The sequence below is a fragment of the Hemitrygon akajei genome, chromosome 14, assembly GCF_048418815.1.
Source record: "Hemitrygon akajei chromosome 14, sHemAka1.3, whole genome shotgun sequence".
In the NCBI taxonomy this organism is placed as follows: Eukaryota; Metazoa; Chordata; class Chondrichthyes; order Myliobatiformes; family Dasyatidae; genus Hemitrygon; species Hemitrygon akajei.
Window position 1 is genome coordinate 50,149,379 of NC_133137.1, and position 18,469 is coordinate 50,167,847.

Genomic DNA, 18,469 nt, shown 5'->3' on the forward strand with positions numbered 1-18,469 from the left:
GAACATGAGTTGTGGAGCCTTTGAAAGTGCGTCTGTGGGTTGTGGAGTCAGTTCGGTGTGGGGTGAGTGAAGTTATCCACACTGGTTCAGGAGCCTGATGGTTGAAGAGTAATAACTGTTCCTGAACCTGGTGGTGTGGGACCTCAGGACCTCCTGCCCAAGTAGGTAGAAGACAGCACGGCCTGGATGGTCGGGGTCCCTGATAATGGATTACAAACAAGAGAATGACAGCTGCTTTTGTGTGGCAGTGCTCCTTGTAAGTGTGATCAGTAATGGGCGTGGATGCTGGGTAAGTGTGCACAATAAGCCCCAGATGCCGCTCAGTGCACTGAACCCATTCCCACACACTGGGCACCGGCAGCTTCATCCTCAGTAACCATAGCGTAGCAGTAAGCATGAAGCTCCTCTGTAAGAATGTTCTTCCCGTGAGTGTGTGGGTTTCCTCCAGGAGCTCCAGTTTCCTCCCACAGTCCAGAGACGTACTGGTTATTAGGCTAATTGATCATTGTAAATTGTCCCATGATTAGTCTAGCATTAAATAGGTGGGTTGCTGGACAACGCACCTCATGGGGCTGGGAAGGCCTGTTGTGCAGCTGAAGTCTAAATAAATAAATTAACATATCCAGTGCACTGTTTGCAAATTTCACAAATTTTGTGCTTGCCACCAGATGGTCCACTACCAGTGCCACACCACGGTGTTCACCAACACTTCTCCCTCTCCCGACAGGACAGGGAGCAGAGGCCACCAAGGTCCCCAGTGCAGGAAAGCAATGCCTGCAAGTCAATGTACCAGTGGAGCTCTGGCTGAAATCTCTTAGAGGATAGCATCTTCCTAATTCATCCTCCTCCTCATATTCTATCTCCCATGTTCTCAATCTCTTACGCTTCATTGCAAAGTTGTCCTTATCAGACCTATTTCTTCAACATCACAATGGCACAACCTACAGACTTTCAAGAACTATACAATTCATGTTCACAGTATTATTTATTTATTATTTTATTTGGACAATTTGTCTTTTTTTGCCTGAGTTGCTTGTCAGTCTTTGTTTATGCATAGTTTTTTAAAATAAACTCTATTGTACTTTTTTACTTTCTGGTAAATGCCTGCAACCTTAGGGTTGTATATAGTACTTTGATAATACATTTACTTTGACTTTTCATTGTGATAACCAAACATGTACAGTTTAGAGGGCAAAGCACAAAGCTGGGATCTGCGGTGCAGTGGGTCATCAGATTGGATGGCCTTTGGTCAGGATCAGAGGGAAGGACAACATAGATGCCATTTTACTTGGAGGGGAAGTATGTGAGGCAGCAGAACCAATAATGGATGACAATGAAATTGCCAGGGCATCAGCTAGGCTGCCAGTAAGTGAGGATGCCCAATGTCAAGGAGCAAGGAGAGGCAGTTAGAGTCTGGATCCTCATACTTTCTAATGTGGACGAGATTCTGCCGGTGCATTCATGGACCCAATCACGAAGCAGCATCTGATGGCTGATGTTGCATCTTCCATTGCAACACCGGCAGTTGCTACCCTACATCTGGGTGGAGCTCAGACCTCTGCCATAATGCCTGGAGCTGAAAATGTGCTCAAGGCTTGCAAGGCGATACATAGTCACCACAACAGGCAGCAGGGGTTGCTAAGGGTTGTGAGGATTTGTCTGTTTGAAGCATATACTACTGTTCTTCCTTGTGGAATTTGGAGCAGGACCTGAAGTCCCAGCCAATCATTAGAGTCAGATAGCACCACATCATGGTAAAAGGCCCTTCAGCCCATTTAATCTGTAATTTTTATTCTGCTTAGTCCCACCGATCTACACCTGAATCATAGCCCTCCACACCTATCAATCCATGTACTTATTCTTGTTTTTCTTAAATGTTGAAATCAAACCTGCATTCATCATTTCCACTGGCAGCACAATTCACATTTTCACCTCCCTCTGAGTGAAGAAGTTCCCCCTCAGGTTCACCTTAAATGTTTCACCTTTCACCCTTAACCCATTACCTCCAGTGGTGGCCTTACCCAAACTCGGTGGAAAAAGTCTGCTTGCATTTGCTGTATCTATACCCTCTCATAATTTTGTATATTTCTATCAATTCTCCTCTTAATCTCCTGCATTCCAGGGAATAAAGTCCTAACCTATTCAACCTTTTCCTATAACTCAGGTCCTCTAGATGCAGCAAAATGCTTGTAAAATTTCTCAGTACTCGTCCAGTCTTATTAACAGCATCCTTATAGGTACAGCAGGTGACCAGACTAAATCAGAATCAGGTTCAATATCACTAGACTTTTTCATGAATTTTGTTGTTTTGCAGTAGCAGCACATTGCAATATATAGCAATAAAAATTATAAATTACTATGTATATATAAGAATATTAAACTAAATAAGTGGTGCAAAAAGGGAGGGAAAATGCCGAGGTAGTGTTCATGGGTTCACTGTCCATTCAGAAATCTAATAGCGAAGGGGAAGAACCTCTTCCTGAAATGTTGAGTGTGTATCTCCTCCTTGAGGGAAGCAATGAGAACAGGGCATGGCTGGGTGGTGGGCGTCCTGAATGATGGATGCTGCCTTTCTGAGGTGTCCTGGATGCTGACGAGTCCAGTGCCCATGACGGAGGTGACTGAGTTTACAACTTTTCCTGATCCTGTGCAGTGCCCACCCTCTCATACCAGATGGTGATGCAACCAGTACATCCATAGAAATTTGTGAGTGTTTCTGGTGGCATGCCACTTCTCCTCAAACTCCCAATGAAATATAGCCACTGTCATCTCTTCTTTGCAATTGCATCAGTATGTTGGGCACATATTAGAGATGTTGGCACCTGGGGACTTGAACCTGCTCACCTGTTTCACTTCTCATCCCTCAGTGAGGACTGGTATGTGTTTCCTCAACTTCCCTCGACTGCACACAATACTGCAAACTAGTCCTCACCAACACCTTATATAACTTCAAATAATACTGAAGTATGAAGGCCAATGTGCCAAAAGCTCCTTTTACAACCCTACCTACCTGTGACGCCACTTCCAAGGAGTTACAGTTCTGTATTTCTAGATTCGTCTTTTCTACTTTACTCTTCAGTGCCCTGCCATTCACTGTATGTCCTACCCTGAGGAATCCTTCTTCAGTCAACACAAATATTGGGCATTTTTCTCATTGCTACCTGTGAGAGCTTACTGTATGTTGGCCATCATTTTGTTAGAACAGTGACAGCCCCTTAGAAGTTCTTCAATGTCCATAAAGTTTACTTTGGAATATTGTGAACATTTCCAATCTCCATTATGAAAAATTATTTACTCTAGCAAAGATATAAAAGGCAGAACCGAGGAGCTTTGGTGTGGATATCAAAAATATTTCCACTAATGGGTAAAAGGGGAACTAAGGATGAGGAAAATAAGACAGGCATAGATGATTCCAAACATAAATTCTTGGGTTGTACTATGTGATATTTTATGTCTAACTGAGAATAAGGATCGCAATTTGAGTTAGTGTCTTGTCTGAAAGGGTCCAACATTGAGAGTGTTGCACTCTTTCAGTCTGTAGCAGTGTGTCTGCTCAACTGTATGTTTAAAATTATTCATGCTTGTCTTAGAATTTGGACTTAAACCAATGCCTTCTGACTTTGATGTTAGACTGGTAAAACTGAGACTGGCAGAATTCCCGAGTTCAAAATACTTAACAAAACAACTCAAAAAAGTAATACATAGTAGATATTGAAAACTCAAAATAAAAACAGAAAATGCAGGAGATACTCAGCAGGTTGGACATCATCTGGAGAGAGAGAAGTGGTTGAAGATCTTTCATTGACTCAATGTCGCCCAACTGGTTTATTAATCTGGAACTTGATCAGGTAGAAGGCACAGGAGCCTCAGGGCTCACACCACCAGGTTCATGAACTGTTACTACCCCTCAACCATCAGGCTCTTGAACAAAAGGCGTTGACTACACTCTTTCTATGTCTGGTGTTCCCACAATTGATTCCCTCACCTTAAGGACTCTTTATCTTGTTACATATTTCATGCTCTTGTTATTTATTGCTGTTTATTTATATCTGCATTTGTACAGTTTGTTGTTCATTGATCCTGTTTACAGTTACTGTTCTATATATTTGCTAAGTATGCCTGCAGAAAAAGTCTCTCAGGGTTGTATGTGGAGACATGCATGAACTCTAATAATAAATGTTACTTTGAACTTTGGTAGCGCTTATCATTATATGCCACTGTAACACATAAAATGCAGGAGGAACTCAGCAGGTCAGGCGGCATCTGTGGAAATGAACAAACAAGACTCTTCGATGAAGGGCCCAAACATCGACTGTTTATCCCTCTCCATAGATGCTGCCTGACCTGATATGTTCCTCCAGAAATCTGTGTGTATTGCTCTGGATTTCTGGCATCAGCAGAATCGCTTGTGTTTGTTGTAACAACAGAATTAGTTTCAAAGCAACACACATAAAATGCTGAAGGAACACAGCAGGTCAGGCAGAATCAATGGAAATAAATAAACAGTCAACATTTTGGGCTGAGACCTTCTTCGGGACTCAGAATTATTTTCATGTTCCAGAGGAACCGTATTTCCTAATTGCAGGAATTTTGTAGATGCGGTGTTTTAAACTTGTTATATAAAGCCAGACGGACCAACACTTATGCTGTATACAACATAATCCTCACAACTCACCTCAGTAATACGCAAATACTTTGAGAGGCTGGTCAAGGACTACATCTGCAGCATGCTACCACCCACACTGGTCCCCCTACAATTCACCTACCGACACAACCAATCGACAGATGATGCAATAGCCACAGCTCTACACACCGTCCTTACACATCCGGAGAAGAAGGATGCTAATGTGAGAATGCTGTTCTTGGACTACAGCTCAGAATTTTACACTATAATTCCTTCCAGGCTCGACAGGAAGCTCAGAGACCTTGGCCTTCACCCTGCCTTGTGCAGCTAGATCCTGGACTTCCTGTCAGATCCCTCACCTCTGCCCCTTCGGACCCTCAACACAGGTGCCCCTCAGGGCTGTGTCCTAAGCCCCCTCCTTTTCTCTCTGTATACCCATGACTGTGTCATCACCCACAGCTCCAATCTGCTAACTAAATTTGCTGACGGTACTACCCTGATGGGCCTAATCTCATATAATAATGAGGCCGTTTAGAGAGAAGTCATCACCTTGACACAGTGGTGTCAAGAAAACAACCTCTCCCTCAATGTTGCAAAAACAAAGGAGCTGGTTGTGGACTACAGGAGGAATGGAGACAGGCTTAACCCCTATTGATGTCAATGGATCTGGGGTTGAGAGAGTGAAAAGCTTTAGGTTCCTCGGCATACACATCACTGAGGATCTCACATGGTCTCACACTGTACTTCCCTCAATCACAGGACTCTGCAGAGAGTGGTGTGGACAGCCTAGTTCATCTGTAGATGTGAACTTCCCACTATTCAGAACATCTACAAAGACAGGTGTGTAAAAAGTGCCGGAAGGATCATTGGGGATCAGAGTCAGCCCAACCACAAACTGTTCCAGCTGCTACCATCCAGGAAATGGTACCACAGCATAAAAGCCAGAACCAACAGGCTCTGGGACAGATTCTTCCACCAGGCCATCAGACTGATTAATTCATGCTGATACAATTGTATTCCTATGTTATATTAACTATCTTGTTGTACATACTATTTATTATAAATTACTATAAATTGCACATTGCACATTTAGACAGAGATGTAACATAAAGATTTTTACGTCTCATGTATATGAAGGATTTATGTAATAAAGTCAATTCACTTCAATTCAATTCAATTCAGTCTGGATTAAGATGACTCTACTGAAAATGGGTGACAACTTACCGATGGTTCATAAAGCAAGAAATACAACTAAATTATTTATAACACTTTTTCTGTGGAAAGTTGTGGTAAGCAGTCACAGCAAACGATGAAGAGATGAGCGAAGCCAAAGCGGACTCGAGGGACGAGGTGTGCGAGTGTGATGCAGAGTTGGAGTGAGGTTGAAGCATGGTCAGGGAAAGTGCTCGGAGCATGTTTGAGATGGAGATGGAGTCGAAGTCAGAGACGGAGTTGGAGCAAGCAGAGGAGTTTTGGAGCCAATCCACGCAAATCAGGTGCGGGGTGGGATTGATCTGAGAACTGGGCCAATTTGGAAAGGCTGGATACAGGCCAGTACGTAGCGGCAGGGTCCACGCCCAAGGTGTATCGATGTGGCGGGGCCCGGGTCCTAGTGCGAGGGATAACCTGATGCTTGGGCAATTTAAACGCAGGTCTGGATGGATTGAAAAGGCAAGGTTTTGGGACCAGAGGCGAGGGTCAGGCCAGTTCTGCTCACTGTGCTGTGGCCTTTACTCTGCTCCGAGGCTGAGTCGGTGGCTGCAGCCTGCTCAGGCTTCTGGTCTGCTTACTTCCATTCCAAATGCTATTGCTTGCTTGTATTTGAATGACTTGCATTTTTTTCTCCCTCTATGCATTGGGTGTTGGTATTTTTTTAAACTGGGTCCTTTCAGGTTCCTTGCTTTGTGGCTGCCTCTGTACAGTGAATCTCAAGGTTGTATAACTTACACATCCTTTGATAATAAATGTACTTTGAAATTTGAACTTTTTAGGCACCAGGCCACAAAAGAATAAAGAGAACGTTATAAAAAGAAGATTTTCATATCATTCCAAATATTGGTCACATGTTGTAGTTCTGCTCAAATGCAAGCGTGTATTAAAATCATTGGTTAAAGGCATCCTTTGAGCATTCGTCCATGTGTGAGCTGTACTTTGCTTTCGCAGCTCTGTAGAAGGCTGTCAACATATCTCTGTGAGTGATGTTAAGTTGTCTTGAGGTTGTGCAGTCTGAGAAATGCCACCCTTACTGCCTGTGCTTTGCCAGCTACCAGCCATTTTGCTGCTGTGATCTGCTGGTAGCCTCCCCATGAGGTCCCAAAGCAGAGCTGGAGCTGGCTGAGTGACCGCACCACTTTTACAGAGCACTCTGTTCTCAGATGCCCTTGAAGGTCAAGTGGGACATCTATTTAAGTGGAGATTACAGGGTAGTGGTAGTCCTAGTGCACTCAGTCGAGTCTAGTATGGTGTTTTCCCAAGGGGTTTTCTGTTGGTGAGTTTTCAAGTGGCTGTCGAGGCCGATACAGGATCCGTATATTCCCAAGAGCATCCAGACCTCACAATCCTGCCCATTTCACCATTTGCTGATCATCCCGGGATTTAAACTGGGATGCTGTGGTGAACTTCCTGAACGGAGAACACCTATGCATAACTTTGTTTAATGTGGGGAGGCTGGTGCTTGGGCAGACGCTACACAGTCTTTGACAGATAAGGGTGACGTGGAATGCAAGATGACTGGGGACCCTTCCCTGCTGCCCCTTGCCTCTGTCTTCACTGCCATTGTGATGTGCCAGCATCTTCCACCGGCTCCACTGTTAAGGTCTTGGTTTGGATTGCTCATTGCCTCGTGACCTTACTGCCGTGATGACCCAACTCTAGATACCATCGATGTTGGGATCTCAGGAACTCACAAGCCTCGGAGAGGGAGCATAGGGCAATAAGGAAGCATGTCAGGCACGTTTTATTTATCGTTACTTCATTTTCACAGTATTTAAATGTCCTGAATGTCAGATAGTGAGAAACACTGAAAACCATCGCCAGCTTGCAGGTGGCAGCTCTGGGACAGAACTTTCCAGACTGCCAAGGCTTCACGGGCAGGGACTGAGAACTAAAAAACATGGTGTGAGTGGGCCATGATAGAATGGCCAGGCCTTGGTGAGAACAGGCTTGGGCAAAGACAGTAGGAGGTTCTAAATAAGTTTCTAAGTTTTTTTCTGTTACTACGTAGTTAGTGCACTGAGGATGGGTTCAGAGGTAGTGGTATGTGTGGCCTGCGTGAGATGTGGGAACTCTGGGAGACCTCCAGTCTCCTGATGTCTACACCTGCATGAAGCTCACTGAGCTGCCGCTCCTTAGAGACTGTGTTAACCGAACTGGATCTTCAGCTCATACAGGAAAATGAAGAGGTGATAGATAGGAGCTACAGGGAAGTAGTCACTCCTAAATTGTAGGAGGCCAATACCTGGAGAGGGAAAGGGAATAGGCAGCCAATGCAGAACACCCCTGTGGCTGTTACCCTCAATATTAGGTATACCACTTCAAACTGTTTGGGGGGGGGGGCGGAGCAACCTATCAGGAGGAAACCACAGTGGCAGGGTCTCTGGTACTGTCTGGCTTTGTGGCTCAGAAGGGAAGTGGATTGGGGAAGAAGATGAGTGCAGTAGTGATTGGGAATTCCATAATTAGAAGTGCAGGGAGCAAACAGGTGATTCTGTGGGCGTGATAGGGACACCTGTTTGGTATGTTGCCTCACAAGTACCGGGTCCAGGGATGTCTCAGAATGGATACACAGCATTCTAAAGGGGGTGGGTGAACAATCAAATGTCACGGTACATATTGATACCAACGATATAGGTAGGAAAAGGGAGGAGGTCCTGAAGAGAGAATATAGGGAGTTAGGCAGAAAGCTGTAAAGCAGGAGCTCCAGGGAAATGATCTCTGGATTGCTGCCTATGCCATGCACCAGTGAGGGTAGGAATAGAATTATATGACAGGTGAATGCGTGGCTGGAAACTGGTGCAGGGGACAGGGATTCAGATTTCTGGATCTTTGGGATCCCTTCTGGGGAAGGTGAGACCTGTACAAATAGGACGGGTTATACCTGAACCCGAGGGGACCAATATCCTTGTGGGCATGTTTGCTAGAGCTGTTGGGGATGGTTTAAACTTATTTGGCAGGGGGATATGATCCCAAGTGATAGGGTGGAGGCTGCAGCAGTTTGTACAGAAGTTGATGTATCGTGTATTGAGAATCTGAGGAAGGACAGGCAGCTGATAGAGCAATATCGCAGTCAGTGGGATGAGTTAAAGTCTAACGGGAGGGGCCAAAATCAAAAAAGGGTGATGAACACAGGACTGAAGGTGTTATATTTGAATGCAGACAGTATATGGTAGATGATCTTGTAGCGCAGTTAGAGATTGACAGGTGTGGTGTTTTAGTATCTCTGAGACGTGGCTGAAAGAAGATCATAGTTGGGAGCTTATCATCCAAGGATACACATTGTATTGAAAGAACAGCCAGTTAGACAAGGTGGGGGGATGACTCTGGTGGTAAATAATTTAATCAAATTCTTAGAAACAGATGATGTAGATATATTATCCTTATGGGTAGAGTTAAGAAACTGCAAGGGTAAAAGTAGCTTGAGAGTTATATACAGACCCCCAAACAGTAGCCAGAACATAGGATATAACTTACAGTGGGAAATAGAAACAGCACAATGTTGCAATAATCATGGGGATTTCAATATGCAAGTTGATTATTACGGGTTCCCAAGAGAAGGAATTTGTAGTCTGCCTTTAAGATGGCTTTTTGGAGCAGCAGTAAGTACAGCACACTATGGGATCAGCTATTCTGGATTGGGTGTTATATAATGACCCAGATTTGATTAGGAAACTTAAGGTAAAGGACCCCAGCAGTTTGAGAAGGAGAAGCTACAATCAGATCTACCAGTACAGTAAAGGGAATTACAGAGGCATGAGAGGAGCTGGCCAAAGTTGATTGGAAGGGGACACTAGCAGGGATGATGGCAGAACAGCAATGGCTGGTGTTTCTGAGGGAAGTTCAGAAAGTGCAGGATACATACATCCCAAAGATGAAGAAATATTCTAAAGGAATATTTAGCAAAAGAGCAAAAGAGAGGGCATACAATAGAGCAAATATTAGTGGGAAGGTAGAACGTTGGGAAGCTTTTAAAATCCAACAGAAGGCAATTAAAAAGCCACAAAGAGAGAAACGATGAAATACAAAGGTAAGCTAACTAATAATATAAAAGAGAATACAAAACGTTTTATCAGATATATAAAAAGTAAAAGAGAGACAAGTGGATTTTGGACCACTGGAAAATTATGCTGGAGAGGTAGTTTTGGGGGACAAAGAAATGGCGGATTAATTTACTAAGTATTTTATGTCAGTCTTCACTGTGGAAGACATTAGCAGAATGCCAGAACTCTGAGTGTCAGGGGGCAGAAGTGAGTGTCGTTGCTATTACTAAGGAGAAGGTGAATGAATGAATGATTTTTATTGTCATTATACATAGGTACAATGAAACTCTGTTTGGCTTCCTCTCAGGCAATCAAACAAAGCGGTAGATAAAAACAAGATACTAATAGAAAACAGTATTAAATAGATAAGTAGCAGAAAATAAGTTGCAGCAGCACCAGAATATCACAGTAATGCACAAAGTGCCATTAGTGCTAGTATTTGAGTCCTTGTGTGTGCTCACAGTTTCAGTCATAGTTCTGTGGGAGTGGTGTGATGGAGGCCACAGCTCTGGGGTAGAAGCTGTTCCTCAGTCTATTTGTTCTGGCTTTTAGTGTCCTGAACCTTTTACTGGACGGCAACAGGGAGTGGCCGGGGTGTATGGTGTCTCTGTTTATGCTGATTGCTTTCCTCCTGAGTCTGCTGAAATAGATGGTGTCCAGTGCTGGGAGCTCCATCCTGACAATTCGCTGGGCTGCCTTCACCGCACGATGCGGGTCTTGTCGCTCAGTGGCTGTGCAGCTGGCATACCGCACTGTGGCGCTGTTGGTCAGGATGGTTTCAATTGTGCTTCTGTAGAAGTTAAGCAACAGCTTTTGTGGGAGTTTGGCCTGCTTCAGCTTTCTGAGGAAGTTGCTTGAGAAACTGAAAAGTCTGAAGATAGGTAAGTCCCCAGGACCAGATGGACTATACCCCAGGGTTCTGAAAGAGCTAGCTGAAAAGATTGTGGAGGCATTAATAATGATCTTTCAAGAATCACTAGATTCTGGAATGGTTCTGGAGGACTGGAAAATTGCAAATGTCACTCCACTCTTTAAGAAGGGAGGAGATTATGGACCAGTTAGCCTGGCCTCAGTGGTTAGAAAGATGTTGGAATCTCTTATCAAGGATGAGGTTCCGGGGCACTTGGAGGCACATGATAAAATAGGCCAAGGTCAGCATGGTTTTCTCAAGGGGAAATCTTGCCTGGCAAATCTGTTGGAATTAAATCTGAGGAAATAACAGGCAGGATAGACAACGGAGAGTCAGTGGATATTGTTTATTTGGATTTTCAGGCCTTTGACAAGATGCTACATATGATACTGCTTAACAAGGTAAAAGGCCATGATATTACAGGATGGTAGAAGATTGGTTAACGGGCAGGACGCAGAGAGTGGGAATAAAGGAGGACTTTTCTGGTTGGCTGCTGGTGACTAGTAGAGTGCCGCAGGGGTCAGTGTTGGGACCACTTCTTTTCATGTTATATATCAATGATTTTGATAAAGGAATTGATGGTTTTGTCGTCATTTTTTGCAAATGCTTCAAAGATAGGTGGAAGGGCAGGTAGTATTGAGGAAGCAGGGTGTCTGCAGAAGGATTTGGGCAGATTGGAGGACTGGGCAAAGAAGCGGCGAATTGAATATAGTGTAAAGTAGTGCAAGGTCATGAATTTTGGCAGAAGGAATAAAGGTGGGGAGTATTTTCTAAATGGGGAGTAAGTTCACAAATCAGAGGTGCATTGGGACTTGGGAGTGCCTGTGCTGGATTCCCTAAAGGCTATCTTGCAGGTTGAGAAGGCAGAAGCATGTTAGCATTCATTTTGAAAGGACTAGAATACAAGAGTAAGGATGTAATGCTAAGGCTTTATAAGGCATTGGTCAGACCGCTCTGGAATATTGTGAACAGTTAGGGCCCTTTAGCTAAGGAAAGATGTGCTGACATTGAAGAAGATCCAAAGCAGGGTCATGAGAATTATCCCAGGAATGAAAGGTTAACATATGAGGATCATTTGATGGCTCTGGGCCTGTACTCACCGGAGTTTAGAAGAATGAGGGGGATCTCAATGAAACCTATTGAATATTAAAAGGCCTAGATAGAATGGAAGTGGAGAGAATGTTTCCTGTAGCGGAGGAATTTAGGACCAGAGGGCACTGCCTCAGAACTGAGGGACACCCATTTAGAACAGAGATGAGGGAACATTTCTTTAGCTGGAGGGTGGCGAATCTGTGGAATTCATTGCCACACAGCTGTTCAGGCCAGTTCACTGGGTATATTTAAGGTGGAGTTTGATAGATTCTTGATTAATCAGAGGATCAAAGTTTACGGGGAGAAGGCAAGAGAGTGAGATTGAGAGAGATAATCAATCAGCTATGATGGGCCAAATGGCCTAATTCTGCTCCTATGTATATGGTCTTATAGGTTAAAACTACAGATGCTGAAATGGAAACCAAAAATACCAGAAGCACTTGCAGATCAGGCAGTGTTTGCAGAGAGAAAAATGGAATTGATGTTTCACATCAGTGGACCCTTTAGCAGAACTAGTAAGATTCTGACTAAAAGTCTTGGATCTGAAATGTTAAGTAGTTTTTCTCACTCTCTCCCAGAAGCCGTCTTCCTACCCAGAGTTTCCTGTGATTCCTGGCCCTACTTTCTAAGCAGAAGCCCCCATCTCATCTCATACCTTGTTTGAGGCCCCACAGCCGCTGGGCATCCATGTCCAGATGTCAAACTTCAAAATATCTCAAAGGTATATTAAAATATTTCCAGCAGAGGCAAAACAAAAGCCAGTCATTTCATGACAGGTTCCTTTGGTCAACAGCCAGTAATTTATGAAATGCTACTATGAGTTGGATTTGTCTGCGTCAGTCACTGTCTCACATTGCAGAATTGAGCGAAGACATCAGGGACACCAGCTAAACATGACAACCACCTTCAAGCCTTGCACAGTGTCATGGAATGTATACTCGTTTCCATGGAGAACTTCAGCTGTAAACATTAGACTGGGCAAAAATAAATGAGTGACATTCCTTGGATGAATACAAAGGCATGCTCCAAAATGAATTTCCAATGTGCAGTTCTTAACCACCAGAAGGGCTCATTTTAGTGGACACTGGGATGACTAGCAGAGCTTATAAGAAGATGAAGGGAATAATAAATTGTGAATATTGACATAATGTGTTTTTACTAAACAGTTTGTTTTCCTAAGAAGTTTGTGAAGATTTGACTAGTCATCTACAACTTTGACAAACTTCTATAGATGCATGATTCAAAGGTTCCAAAGTTCAAAGTTCATTTTATTGTCAAAGTATGCATGTACAATACAACTCTGATATTCATCTTCTCCAGATAGTCACGAAATACAGAGAAACCATGGGAGTTGTTGAACAGAAAAGTCATCACCCCCCCGCATGAAAAAGAAACAAATCTCACAACCCCCCTCCCTCACACAAAACAACAGATTGCCCACGTGGAAAATGGCAGCTAGAATATCAAACCCCAAACCCCTAACCTTCTCCCTCACACAAAAACTAACAGATCATCCACCAGAAAAATGGCAGCTGGATCATCAAAAACTCCAAAACCTTTCTATCTCAAAAAAAACAGCAACAATAACATCAAACCCTCAACCCCTCTCTTGCAGGAAAGGACAGCATCAAATCCCCAATCACCTCTCTCTCACACAAAAATTAACAGATGGCCCACACAGAAACACAACAAAAAGAACATCAGACCCCAAATTCCCAACTCCTGTCTTGCACAAAAGGTAACATATCGCCCACCCGCCAATTGGCAACAAGAAGGATGGAGAGTATCTAACTGGTTGCATCACGGCCTGGTATGGAAACACCAATGCCCAGGGATGGAAGAGTCTACTGGGGATACAGCCCAGTCTATCACAGGCAAAGCCCTCCCCACTACTGAGCACTCTGTCTCAGTATATGTGACAATAATAAACTAATTACATATTTCAGTATGGTGACCCTCTCCTTCCTTACTGTCATCACCAGAGCTGAGCAAGTCCCTATCCCTCCCCTGTCCCTCATAGAGTGCCAAATGCATCAGTGTGAATCCAGCACAGCTTTACTGTGCCTGGGTATCTCTCAGTCATGAGTCCCGCCAAACCTCAGTCCTCAGTGTCATCGCTGGTTGTGCTTGGCTTGGGTGATGGTCTACTGGGTGGATGCTGCTAAGTTGGAGGCATCCCAGGGAAGGAACCACTGGTTTTGATATGCAGCAGCCTGGAGAATTCCTGCCCACATCTCACCGTGTTAGATGAGGCTTCACAGTATTCAGTTTTAGATGGACACCACAGCCCAGGAAAGATACACAATAAGGAGACAGGTGAGACGCCAATCCTGGAATCTGGGACAAGAAACGAACTGAAGGTCAGGCAGGATCTGTGGAGGGAAATGGACAGTTGGCGTTTTGGGTCAAGACCCTTTGTCTAAACAGATGTACTATTCTCTTTCTCCTCAGGAGAGCAGCCCAGGGACAATACAACTCAGATCCCCTCCTTTATATCCAATGTTCCCCAAGACAGAGATAAACATGCCCTGCAATGTTCTAAAAGCATTAACACACATTAGTAAATATTTCTACCTAAGAGGGAATGGTGTTAGTTCACAATGTATTGAACTTGCAAGCAGTGATCAGCTTTGAAATTACAAGATACATTTATGTAATGAAAGATGATTCATTCCAACAGCACACTGCAGGGAGCCACTTCTCAGAGGGTTGGAAACCAATCACCATTTTGCCCAAACCATGACTGGCTGCTCATCATGCACCTACTGAAGAGTGAAGATTGGAATCTCAGTTAGTGCAAGGCTTAGACATTGGGAGGTGGTCCTCAGCATCTGAGAACAGTGGACCTAACGAACAGGTTGTGGTTCTTGTGAATATTCTTAAGTTAATCAAAGTGAGAGCTGAATCATTTTTGGCAATGCCAATGTCCCCTCTTACAAGAGATAGTGAGCTGGCAACTATTGTGACACTTTACTGGACGAAGGTTTGAGAAATTTTGTAAATACTTTCCTGTAATTTTTTTTTAATCATTGGTCCCAGAAAACTGCATGAGGTCATGTAGGGTGTAGAGTACTTACGCTGTGAAATGGTGATGCACTCCAGTGTGATAATGTCAAAAACAAGGGCACATAGTTACAAGAGGCTAGTCGTTTCACACTAAAGTGTGTAAAAAAAAACTCTTCTCTCAGAAGATATTGAACATCAAGAACTGTCCCAGAGAGCGCTGGAGTCCAGATTACTTGATATATATAACGAGGAGACAGATTCATATGTGAAAGATCGAGGAATTGATGATTATGGGGAATTAGCACAGGACAGTTGAGGCCAGCATAGATCAGTCATGAAGATTTTGAGGAGTGTTTGATGGTTCAGGGCCTGTACTTGCTGGAGGTTAAAAGCATGAGTGGGGATCTCATTGAAACGTATCTAGTGTTGAAAGGCCAAGATGGAGTGAGTGTGACTACGATGTTGCCAATAGTTGAGGAGTCTGGGCACAATCTCAGAATGCAAGGATGTCACTACAGAGCAGAAACGATGAGGAATTCCTTTAGCCAAAGGGTGGTGAGTCTGTGGAATTCATTGCCACAGATGTCCATGGAGGCTAGGTCACTGGGTACATTTAAAGCAGAGGTCGATAGGTTCTTAATTAATAAGGGTGTCAAAGGTTCTGGAGAGAAGGCAAGAGAATGGGGAATAATAAGTCAGCCATGATCAAATGGTGGAGCAGATGTGAAATGGCCTAACTCTGCTCCTGTATCCAATGTCTTCATGTTGGGACAGTCTTGAGAAACCTGGTGCTCTTATTCCTGTGCAGAGCTGTGCAGTAAGCCCCATTCTCATGAGGTCGTACTACTTACCCTTGTGCCATTTTCATATCTGAGGTAACATTTTTCAGCCACTACTGAACTTGCTCAGCCTTCATTTTTATTATGATATCAGCTCAGCAAGAGATGGACAATTTTATCCACCAAGTTGCAGGATGAAGAAGGCCCATAACACTTCCAGTCACAAAATATTGTACTGTGGTTACTAGAAATCCAAAATAAAACCAGAAAGTTACCATTATTATCCTGTCAGCTTGAACCAGTCGTGCAATTCTCCTCTATCTCTCTCTTAACAAGGTACTTTTAACTCTCAGAATCGGACACTCACTGGTTTTTCACACCAATCTCTGCAAACTCTAGAGATTGTTGTGCGTGAAAATCCCAGGAGATCAGCAGTTTCGGAGATACTCAACCACCCCGTCTGGCACCAACATGGTCAAAGTCACTTAGATCACATTTCTTCCCCAATTCTGATGTCTGACCTAAACAGCAGAACCTGTTGACCATATCAGGCATGCTTTTATGCATTGAGTTGCTGCCACGTGATTGCCTGATCAGGTATTTATATTAATGAATAGGTGTATAGGTCTACCTAGTAATGTGATCACTCAGTTTAACTGACATGAAAATTGTTGTTTTTGTCAGCAGTACAGTGGAAAATTACCACCCGGTGCAGGTGAGAGGTAGAATCTGGGGAACTGAGGAGAATAAAACTAGGATTGGTGTAAATTCATATTTGATGGTGTTGCAGCTCTCTATAGCCCTGTGTTACGTACCCTGTAACTGGGTGGCTTACCAGCAAAGATAGAGAGGTCCGCTGAAGTCTGATGGTACTATTTTCAAACGTTTTTTTTATTTATAAAGGGGCATAAACGTATAGTTAATACAAAACATTCAGATCATATACATCGTCAATACTCAATCTAAAGCACAGGTATAGTAATAATCAATCAGAAATAAGCTCTATCGTTGTCTAGGGGATAATACTGAGTCCAATGGAAATATAAAAGTCACTCAGAAGTCTGCAGGCTTTTCCGTTTGGGAACCGCTGGCATTTCACGTGTTGGAGAGAGGGATTGGTGAGAGAAAGGAACACTTGCCCATTGTCTTTGCGAAGCAAATCCCTGTTGTTAGTTAAAAACGGTTTTTCCTTTGGTTTCAGCCACAGACTCCCGATCAGGAATCTAACGCACGTGGCTTCCTTCAAAATGGCTTCCCACTCTGACAGGAAGCACTATCGTGTCTTCTTAGTGTGTCTCCTTGGTGCGTCTGAGGGGCCGCCTCGGCAGCCCACCTTTTATCGGGACTTGCAGGGTTGTAGCTGTCAATCAGGGTGGGGTGAGGCAATCTCTCCTCATCTCCCAGCCCACATTGCCCTGAGGGTTTGCACGTAACCCAGTCCCCATTCCACAAAGGTGTCTCCAAGAGACAATGGCCATTTCCGTGGCTTTTGTCTGGCTGAGAGGCCAGACCACATTCCAAAACCTTGAGGCCGCTCCCTCACTCTCCTGAGTCCAATTCAGCACGTCGCTTTCTCTCTTGGGTCATTGACCCCCCCCCCCCCCCTACACTAGGGCTCTTGCAATTCTCACAAAGGAGGAGGCTGGGGTCATAACACTTGTAAGTCTACTAACTTGTTCTTAAATCTACACATTTTATTAAACCATTCTGTTCAACTCTAGAAGTAAGAGAGTAGTGAGTAAAAGTCCAAAAAAAAGTGAGTTTTTTTACTTCCCAGTGGAGCTTCCTATAACTGGCAAACTGACCTTTCATTGGGAGCAGTCGTTCATCCCATATTCCTCCTCCTGGGGTGGCTGGTCTTGGTGGATCAGCATGGTCACTCCAAGCCAAGAAAGAGTTAGATTGATCTTAGATTAGGTTAAAAGGCCGGCACAAATTTATGGGCCGTAGGGCCTGTATTGTGCTCGAAGGGAAGGTGTAGGTGCCCCTATAGGTGTAGGCTACTGCCCTGCAGCTCTGCAGGCTAGGGGGTAGGGGGTGTGGGGGGGGTATGTAGGTTCTGATTTGGGAGGTGAGGGTTGAAGGATGAGACAGGCCAACACGCCATTCAAAATAAACTCCCGTAGTCCCGTCATCACCATCCTTTCCACCCAATAGCAACGAGTTACCAAATGCCTTGGTCTGTCAGTGCTTGACAGCCAGGGTTGTGGGACTGATGGTGCAGAGCCTAAGGCAATGATTGGAGGACGGCTCTATCGAGCACCTTCGCTCCATCCACCACAAAATGCAGGTTTACTGTCCTGTCCAGTGTTGCATCCCATAAGACAGACTCAGACCTCCCACCTGAAGAGTGCTGATCTCCATGGCCTTGCCCTCGGCAGGATGACAGCTGAGGACCACTGCCATTCCTCTGCTTAGCCCCTGTTATCTGTGCCCTCTCTCCCAGTAAGGAGGCAGTGAATGGGAGTCATGTGTTGCATGGGTGATTTGGAGTGAGTATTTTGAGAATGCTGTTATCCAGGACAGGAATTACAATTTAAACACAAGCGATTATGCAGATACTGGAAATCCAGAACAATACATGCAAAATGCTAGAGAAACTCATCAGATCAGATAGAATAGGCACACCAAAGAGATGCCCCTTCTCCCCTCCCCCTCCCCCAACTTCTTATTCTGGTTTCTTCCCCTTTCTTTTCCAGTCCTAATGGAGAGACTTGGCTGGAAATACCGACTGTTTATTTCCCTCCTTAGATGCTGCTGAGTTCTTCCAGCATTTTGCTGAGGAATTACGTTGTCCAAGAAT